Raw genomic sequence first — 10,404 nt, 5'->3', positions numbered from 1 at the left:
CCATCACCGTTTTTTAGCTCACTGCACCATCCCAGCTCAGAACCTGGCTACATGCAAATTAGTCTGTTCCTGTCCCAGTGCATGATGGGAACAGGGCAAACCAAACTACCAAGCCAATTCTTATACTGGGAAGGAAACAAGCTTCCGGGGACCGGTTTCTGGCATTTCAGCCGTCGTCGGCCCGGCTTGCTTGAATCCTGATGGTGCAATGAGCAAGGGACTCACATCTGAGTATACCCTTCCACGCTTATGGTGGACAAAATGATTCAGAAAAGGGGGTGGTGATGAACAGAGTGTCTGAATTAAGCAGACCACTCTTACCCAGTCCAAAGATCAGGGCTTGATCCATCACCGTTATTTAGCTCACTGCCCCATCCCAGCTCAGAACCTGGCTACATGCAAATTAGTCTGTCCCTGGCCCAGTGCATCATGGGAACAGGGCAGACCAAACTACCAAGCCACTTCTTCACCAGAAAGGAGACAAGCTTCCGGGGACCGGTTTCTGGCATTTCAGCCGTCGTCGGCCCGGCTTGCTTGAATCCTGATGGAGCAGTGAGCAAGGGACTCATGTCTGAGTATACCCTGCCACACCTATAGTGGCCAAAAACGATTCAGAAAAGGGGGTGGTGATGAACAGAGTGTCTGAATTAAGCAGACCACTCTTACCCAGTCCAAAGATCAGGGCTTGATCCATCACCGTTATTTAGCTCACTGCCCCATCCCAGCTCAGAACCTGGCTACATGCAAATTAGTCTGTCCCTGGCCCAGTGCATCATGGGAACAGGGCAGACCAAACTACCAAGCCACTTCTTCACCAGAAAGGAGACAAGCTTCCGGGGACCGGTTTCTGGCATTTCAGCCGTCGTCGGCCCGGCTTGCTTGAATCCTGATGGAGCAGTGAGCAAGGGACTCATGTCTGAGTATACCCTGCCACACCTATAGTGGCCAAAAACGATTCAGAAAAGGGGGTGGTGATGAACAGAGTGTCTGAATTAAGCAGACCACTCTTACCCAGTCCAAAGATCAGGGCTTGATCCATCACCGTTATTTAGCTCACTGCCCCATCCCAGCTCAGAACCTGGCTACATGCAAATTAGTCTGTCCCTGGCCCAGTGCATCATGGGAACAGGGCAGACCAAACTACCAAGCCAATTCTTCACCAGAAAGGAGACAAGCTTCCGGGGACCGGTTTCTGGCATTTCAGCCGTCGTCGGCCCGGCTTGCTTGAATCCTGATGGAGCAGTGAGCAAGGGACTCATGTCTGAGTATACCCTGCCACACCTATAGTGGCCAAAAACGATTCAGAAAAGGGGGTGGTGATGAACAGAGTGTCTGAATTAAGCAGACCACTCTTACCCAGTCCAAAGATCAGGGCTTGATCCATCACCATTATTTAGCTCACTGCCCCATCCCAGCTCAGAACCTGGATACATGCAAATTAGTCTGTCCCTGGCCCAGTGCATCATGGGAACAGGGCAGACCAAACTACCAAGCCAATTCTTCACCAGAAAGGAGACAAGCTTCCGGGGACCGGTTTCTGGCATTTCAGCCATCGTCGGCCCGGCTTGCTTGAATCCTGATGGTGCAGTGAGCAAGGGACTCACATCTGAGTATACCCTTCCACGCTTATGGTGGACAAAATGATTCAGAAAAGGGGGTGGTGATGAACAGAGTGTCTGAATTAAGCAGACCACTCTTACCCAGTCCAAAGATCAGGGCTTGATCCATCACCGTTTTTTAGCTCACTGCACCATCCCAGCTCAGAACTTGGCTATATGCAAATTAGTCTGTTCCTGTCCCAGTGCATGATGGGAACAGGGCAAACCAAACTACCAAGCCAATTCTTGTACTGGGAAGGAAACAAGCTTCCGGGGACCGGTTTCTGCCATTTCAGCCGTCGTCGGCTCGGCTTGCTTGAATCCTGATGGTGCAATGAGCAAGGGACTCACATCTGAGTATACCCTTCCACGCTTATGGTGGACAAAATGATTCAGAAAAGGGGGTGGTGATGAACACTCTGTTCATCACCACCCCCTTTTCTGAAGCGTAGCGTAGTGCAGCGGTCATTTTTTGCTTGTTCGCGGTCCTCAACATCGTGTTCGCGACCGCGAGCAAGCAAAATGACATCCCGGCGAGATTCTCAACGCGGGGAGGTCAGGTTTCTCATTGCAAGTGGTTGCGCATGCTCGCGACCGCTCGCAATGAGAAACTACCAGTTCGCGTTGAGAAAGCTGCCGCTCGAGTAAAAATCTACTCGAGCAGCAGAAAACTACAGCTCGCACTGTGCAAGATGCCGTTTTAAATGATTGCACATTGCCGGATGCTTGTCCGCACTGTGCAATCATTGAAAACGCATCTTGCACAGTGTGAACATGCTACTACGCAGCTCGCGTAGTGCTACGTGAAGTTCGCGTAGTGCGAAGTGCACTTCGCGTACCTTCATGTAGCGCTACTTCGCGAACTACGCCCACCCTTACATTATTTCCAAAGCCATCACATGCAACACCCCCACTTATTTTGCAGAAAATTACCATCTCTGGTGGTTCTTGGTACACCAGCAGCTAGGACACCCTCAGGCTGCCAACTAAGGGGTGTAAAAAAAGGCAAAATAAAGCTAGAAGGCCTTTCCCTTCTATGCAAGCAGGCTCTATAACAACATACCCATATCTATCAGAACTTCCCCAACAATGCTCCAATTTAGGAAAAAGTTGAAGATGTACCTCTTTAAACAACACTACATCACAATGCATTACCAGTCCATAAACCAGCTACCTTTCCTATTCCTCCCTGACTTTATGACTGTCTTTGTTATGTTACGATATGTTAGGGGTTTTTATATAGCGCTCGAATCACCCGGGGACATCTCACCTAGCAAACACCGTGAGGACAGGAAGCGGAGCCATGAAGACAGATGTGGTTTAGAACAAAAAAGTTTTCAAGAGCTTCCTGAAAGTCAAATAAGAGGTACATTTTCGCAAGGGTAAGGGGAGCTGATTCCAGTATTTGGGGGCGACATAGGAAAATGCTCTGCCACCGGTACGAACGAGACGTATACGTGGGATCTTCAATAGAGCTAGGGAGTTGGACCTAAGGTTGCAACCCGAGATCTGATGGACAAGCAATTTTTGAAGGTATTTGGGGCCCCTGCCTTCCAAAGCTTTAAACGTCAGACAGCAGACCTTAAAGAAGGAAAGTTTTTTTATTGGCAACCAATGCAGTTTCTTCAATAGGGGGAGTGATGGGGAACCCGGAGTACAATTTAGTGTCATCCTGGCGGCTGTGTTCTGAATGACTTGTTATCTGGCCAGTAGAGTCTCACCCACTTCTGCCGGTAGGGCATTGCCGTAATCGAGGCGGCTGACTACCAGCGCCTGGACCACGGTTCTGCGATGGCTCTCTGGTAGAAAAGGTATTATTCTTCGTAGAAGAAGTAGGCTGTAGTAGCATGCGCTCACAGTGGCAGAAATGTGGTCCTTCATCGTAAGGGCTTGGTTTAAGTTTAGGCCCAGATTTTTTACTGACGAAGCTGGAACAGGGGGTCGTCCCAGAATGTCCAGCCACCATTCCTCTGTCCAAAAGGATGCTGCTTTGCCCATAAGCATCAGCTCGGTTTTTCCAGGATTCAGCTGTAGGCGATTTTTGGTCATCCATTTAGAGAATGCCAACATGCCCTCTGAGAAACGTACTTTCTCCTCTTCAGGGTTTGAGCCAATTGGGAATAAGAGCTGAGTGTTGTCAGCGTATGATATAATTTCGAACCCAAAAGGTTCAACAATGGAGGCCAATGGGGCCATATAAATGTTAAAGAGCATCTTGAACATGTCTTGTAAATGTCTTTGATCATGTGCTGTGCTCCACTGCATTTTGGTTAGGTTTGTGCTTATGAAATACCACATAAATGCATACATAAATATTATACTTCAGAAAAATTACATTTTAAAAATGTCATTTTAAATTCCATTGAAATTAAATTTTGCAACACTTAAAAAAATTATTAGAAAAGAAGATATTTAATCAGAGACTCAAGCACGGTGTACGGTTATGTACATTTTAAGTGATTTTTGATATGGGTGTAGCATGTATGTTAAAATATGCCTATAACGAATTTTATTTTTAACTATTTCTCGTATGATATATTGAAGTACATGCATTTTTCTCTTGTACAAATAAAGAATACATGTGAATTGGAATTGTCCCTGGTGAAGTAACATGGTAGTCCTGAAATAAGCGTTGGCCAACTATGTTAAATGAAAATTAGAAGAATAATGGAAAAACGATTTTATACAAGTCATTCGGGAGTCTTGAAACCCTCCTTTCATGGTTATAATAGGCCTGAAGTGATAGGGTGCAGTCACTTACAGGCCACTGGGAAGGCCGGGTATGGTCTTTGATTGTCCATATGTGGCCTGGATTAGTGCAGTGTCAAACGGTGGTTCTGGAACCACAACCTGTTTCAAAAGCTGCAACCCAGGGCAGTGAGGTCGTCAAGGCAGATGCAGCTCTGACTGGGCTGATGTTCACTCCATGGCAGTTTCAGCCTCAAATGGATTGATGCAAACAACAAGGCAGCTGCAGTCCCTACCAGGGCCAATGAAAACATCAAGGAAGTTTCAGCCCGGAAAGGGTCAATGCAAACAGCAAGGCACTTGCAACCCAACCTGGTTGATTTGTGGAACAACCCAGACTTCTCACGTTTCTCACTGGGAACCACAGGAAGACCAGGAGACCCTCTTCAGGCCAGTCACACCTAACTTCTGCCAGGCAGTCCAGTTTCTCTGAGTGTTCCTCCAACTAGGAACATACTTTGCTTCTCCTCCTGAACAGTCTCTCCAACTACAGGCCCAGGCAGACTCTACCTTGCTCATCAGGCAGGCAGAGCTCTTGGCAGACTCTCAGGGCCCGATTCACAGAACTAACTTAAGACAAAATCCTAAACTTACTACCATTTTGGTATTCACAGAAGGCACTTACTCATTTCGGTATTCACAGAAGTTAGGAGTCCTAACTTTAGGACTCCTAAATGCCTTCTGTGAATACCGAAAGTCTTAAAGTTAGGATTTTTCTCAATTTAGGAGTAGTAAAGTTAGGACTCCTAACTTTAGGACTCCTAAACTCTCACAGAAGGTATTAAGGAGTATTTCCATAACAGCAGGAAGTTTACATGAGAGGGCCTGTAGGGGAATCTCTCACTTACCCAGATAAAAAAGTCCAATCATAGTATTAATCTCAAAACACAGCATACGGCCTCCAACACTTTATGACTTACACCCAGGATGGGGACAAGAGTTCTCTGTTCACTTTCAGCGCACACTTGGCATGTCCTTCCTGGTCACAGGACAGATCCTGGACCTCGCTTAGTCAGGGGCAGACCTAGACCTCAGTGCACACACTAGATTAGCATGAAGGCAGGGCCAAAATAAAAGTCAGGACTGGCTTGCAGTGAAGATGATCTAATGGCTAGGGTGGTCGACCTCAAATCTGGGGAACTGGGTTCGAGTCTCGGCAATGACGCTGAACATCCTGTGATTCTGGCCAATTCACTTAATCTCCCCGTGTCTAACAAAATTATTAATGTTTGTCCTCATGTAATTTAACTGGTGCTATGTAAAGCGCTCTGATACCCATTTCGGGTCAAGTTCGCGCTATATAAAACTCTAGAAAAAAAGAGGAAAGTTTTTATTTTAATGGTAAGCACTGCTTGCTACAAATGCAGAAATGTGGAAATCGGTACTTTATCACAGGTTAGTCCTTTGGGCAAAATTACTGAAAGGACATTAATAGCGCGCCTAAATTGTGAGTAAGTACACTGAAGGCCAGGCTCTGTCTAGAGTGGTCTGACTGTGCTGTATCAGAACTTTTCATAATAGGCACATTTAATTTTCAAACAGAAGCATCACCTATACCTTCTAAAAAGAAAAATATATCAAACGAAATGACTTGCCAGAAATCCAAAAAAGGTAAGTGATCAAACACGGAGACTCCTTATAAAACTTGCTGGTGTCAAACTCCATAATGGGGTACAAATGAATCCCAAAAAGTCCAACATTTATCACACTGTATAGATACAGTTATGGGGCGATATATGAACAGGAATGGCATTGGCTGGGATCACCTCTCCTGTGATGAGGCATGGAAGATGAGGCAAAAAAGTAAATCAATGCTGCTAAGCTTGCCAGTGTGATTAAAGTGTATTTGTAGTTATTTGACAAAAGTCCTTCTTGCTGAATGTGCATCTTAAAATGCACAAGTAAAGAAAAAAACAAATTGGAGGTTCATGTTGGGGGGATAGATGAATAAATGTAAGGTGCAGAAGACATACCATTGGAAAGCAGTAGCACTTGGGGCTCAGGGTTTCCAAAATTATTAAGTCTGAAATTACCTGTTATGTTTCATAATTGCATACCTGCACTCCACATCTATGAGTTACTGTCCCTCAGAATCGGGAATAACCATGCAGACCCGTCTCTCTGAATTAATGGGTCCTTTTCCGCATACAGGTTTCTGACAGTTGAGTTCCTAGTGGTTCCCTGCTCTGAACAGGTGGTGGGAGCATGGTAGTTAGTCTATGTGGGCCAAGATGAGCAGGGGGAGGGTGCCAATGCCCAGGGCTCCAGGGCAAGTAGTGGACTGGCAGAGTGGGGTGATGCATGACCCACTGCTGTGTAGAAAGGGGTCGGTTGTGGGTCACTGCTCACCGATACTAGATTTTACCAGCTAGCATTTCCTATTGGTAAAATCGTGCCTGGTATTCTCACACCCTGTAATACCAGGGCAGACACACAAGACCACTTGTGATAGGGGGGATTTCTCTCTTCCCAACTTGTGATCGGGCTCTTTCAGTGAATCAGCAAAAGTTGATGTAATTAGAAAGACTCACACAGATCATCCACAGAGAAGAACGGCTAGTGTGGTTCCTTTATTATGACCTAAACAAGACTTCACCCCAACACAACACAAAGAATACACATCACATGTGGACAAAGCACTGCTGGAGCAAAAAGCAGCACAGAAGGGGAAAGAATGTCATGCTAACACATGGGGAACACTAGCAACTAGAACTATTTCTAAGAAATAAAAAGGTTATATAATAGTGTGAGAGAGTGGATAAATAGTTGGGGTGGATGGTAGTCAATCACAAGTTATAATGTCACTATTATTGTTGATTCCGATAACGTAATTTAAACCTGAGCTCAACCCCTGGTAGCGATGGCACAAAGCAAGCAGGCTTAACTTTAAAAAATGTGTAGAGCATTCAGACAGTTATAAAGTTTAACGAAAAAATGACACCAAAATGATAAAAATCCAATAAGGAGAAACAAAGATATTATTTTTTTCTGTTTTAAATGAAAATAGCGCCAAAAACATTAAGCAGTCATCTGGTTGCGCTTGACCCAGACCTAGGTCTGGTATAAGGCTGACCGCCATGGAAAATAGGGTGGATACAGAAACCAAGTTTATCCTGGTCAGATGTTTTACCTCCTGACTAGGGCCCCGATGTAGGTAAAACGCATTTACCGATTTTAAAATACCGATCCGTACCGAATCGGTATTTCAAAATCGGAAAATGATATGTAGAAAAAATTATTCGGAAAAATACCGAATCGGTAGCAATCGGTATCGTGAGTCGATACGTACCGATTCGCCAAGTACCGAATCGGTATAGGCCGGATCGGACACGTCCGATTCGGTAAATAAAAATGCGGATCCTACCGATTCGGTAAACGCCGAATCGGAAATAGAAATACGCCCCATGGCCCGAAAGGCCAATAGGAACGCATAATACATACCGATTCGGTATTTACCGAACAAATTCGGTATATTCCGATTCGGAAAATACCGAATCGGAGAATGCCGATTCGTCGAGCAGGTTAACTGACACTGAAGACATCAGCCAATGAGCTGGAAGCACCCTCCCCCACAGGGAGTGGCAACCCAGGCAGGTGCAACTCATCAGAACTTTCTGGAAAGCTGCCTGAGCTGAGCAAACACAGTGAGCAGCAGTGTTAGCAGGATCCCTGTGAGACATGGAAACCAGCACTGAGAGCCAGAAGGCAGAGCGCAAGAGGAAGACAAAATTTAGCACCATGGAGCTGCAAACCTTGGTGGAGGAGGTGGTGAGGGTGCACAGGCAGCTTTATGGAAAGCTGTCCCTCACTGTTCCGGAGAGCACCAAGAGGAAGCTCTGGATAGACATCGGGGAAAAAGTCAACGCTGTTGGTGTCACCCACAGGAGCCTAGACGACCTCAAGAAGAGGTTTTACGATATCCGTGGCGTGACAAAGCGAAAACTGGCTGACCTGCACAAGCAGGCTGGACTTACTGGAGGAGGCACAAACCGGGTGCCACCCCTCACTCAGCTGGAGGAACTAGTGGCGACCACTATTGAGAGGGCGAGTGTCGTGGGAATTGGGGACCTGGATAGCTCATCCCGAGCTACAGCTACAGGTAAGAAGCATGCGCAACTTGACACACCATACCAGACACCTCCCCTATAGACCCAATGCACAGCCAAACCCCAGGCCAGTACTGCTAGCAACAGACATGAGCAATGCATCTTGCTAAATGTAGTCAGCAAAAGTACCCAATAATGCCACTGCAGAAGCTTAAGAAAAATAACTGTAATACTGCACCGACGTTTTTGTAATGAGATGTGCAATGCTTTAATAGTAGTGACTGGAACACATTAGCACTCAGTTGACAAATGCTTCTTTATACCTAGGGGCACCATCAGGCGGGGGAGCAGCACCTGCTCCAGCACCAGCTCCAGCACCAACATCCAGTGCGGTGCCGGTGGCAAGCACCAGTGTGGCAGCACAGGAGGAGGACAACACCAGTGCCCTGGGCAATGAGGAGGACTCTGGACATTCCCTCACACATCCACACTCCCCCCGACTGTCACTGTCTCAGTCGCCCACATTGGAATTCTCCCCGGAGATCACACCACCACACAGCCACCCTGCACCTGCAACATCCCCTGCCAGGAGGAGAATTGTAGCTCCATTAATCATCATGGAGGGAGCGGTGGGTGAGGCTCCTGCACAAGACCCAGTGACACCAGCGTCACCCCAGCACACACAGCAGGGCAGCAGGATTCCACGGAGGCCACGTGCAACCAGCAGTCCAATACATGCACAGGGAGGCAGCGTCTTTGCAGGGCTGGAGAGCAGTATGGTGAAGATTCAGCGAATGCAGGCAAAATCCATCCTGGCCTGCCATCGCCAGTTGCGCCAGCACAACCTGCAGATGGGGGAAATGGCACAGGGCTTCAAGACTTTTGTAGACAGCAACAAGGAGATTGCAACATCTATTGGCCGAATGACCACTGCCATCACCCAGCTCTGCAACAGGATGGATGACCATGAGCAATGTCGTCGCAGGGATGCACGTATACAGAACAGGTCACTCAACCGCCTTGCAGCTGCGACCGCCCAGCTATGCCAACGTGGGGCAAACATGGAGGCCAGCCTCACACAGAACATGTCAGAGGTCACTAGGGGCATGGGCCGTATTACCACCGCCATGGAGACACTACTGATCTCCAACACTGTTGTGAATCCCGTCCTGGGCGAGGCTGGGGACAGCAGCAGCCGCAGCAGCCCGGCCAGCACAGTGTCAGAGCCGCGCCGGAGCAGCAGGCGCTCAGCTGAGGCTGCTGGGCATACAGAAGGGGGTGAGGCTCATCCTAGTGGGGCTGCTAAGCGCAGCAAAAAATAAGACTGGCAGTGAGGGTGAGGCAACCCGGACAATGGACAGTTCACCACTTCTTCTTTACCTTTTCTTTTGTTGCACATCAGTGCAGTAACGTTGATGCAACATTATTACATTTCATTTCTTAAAACATACATTGACCTGTTTGTGCATCTGTACTCACTCAGAAATAGTTGTCTGTTATCTCCTGACGCCTGTATCTGCCGTCAGTTGGTGCAGGGAGTCCAGCAGGTTGTGGTAGTGGCACAGCATTGTCATCATCAGGGTCCTCGTAGTCGGATAACTCAACCTCAGTGCCTTTCCTGACTGCAAGGTTGTGCAACATTGCACAGACAGCAATAATCTTGCAGCAGGTGATGGGGGTATATTGCCTTGCACCTCCGCTCTTGTGCAGACATCTGAACCTGCTCTTCCAGATGCCAAAGGTCCTTTCCACTACATTCCTCGTGCTTTTGTGGGCACGGTTGTACCTCCTTTGGCTGGGTGTTGAGGGGTTGAGGTAGGGGGTGAGAATGAACGAGCGTAGGGCATATGCACTGTCGCCTACAAGGAAAAGGGGTAACATTACTCACATGCATACATGTACTTCACACTGCAATTTTGGTTATGGGGGTCTGACACTGTGTCTTACCTAGGAGGTATCCTTCACCAAAATCCCCTGCCATCAGCCGTGCATAAATTCCGCTACTCTGGAAG

The sequence above is a fragment of the Lissotriton helveticus genome, chromosome 4_1 (assembly GCF_964261635.1).
Source record: "Lissotriton helveticus chromosome 4_1, aLisHel1.1, whole genome shotgun sequence".
In the NCBI taxonomy this organism is placed as follows: domain Eukaryota; kingdom Metazoa; phylum Chordata; class Amphibia; order Caudata; family Salamandridae; genus Lissotriton; species Lissotriton helveticus.
The sequence above is the reverse complement of the archived record's forward strand: the minus strand, read 5'-3'. Positions refer to the sequence as shown.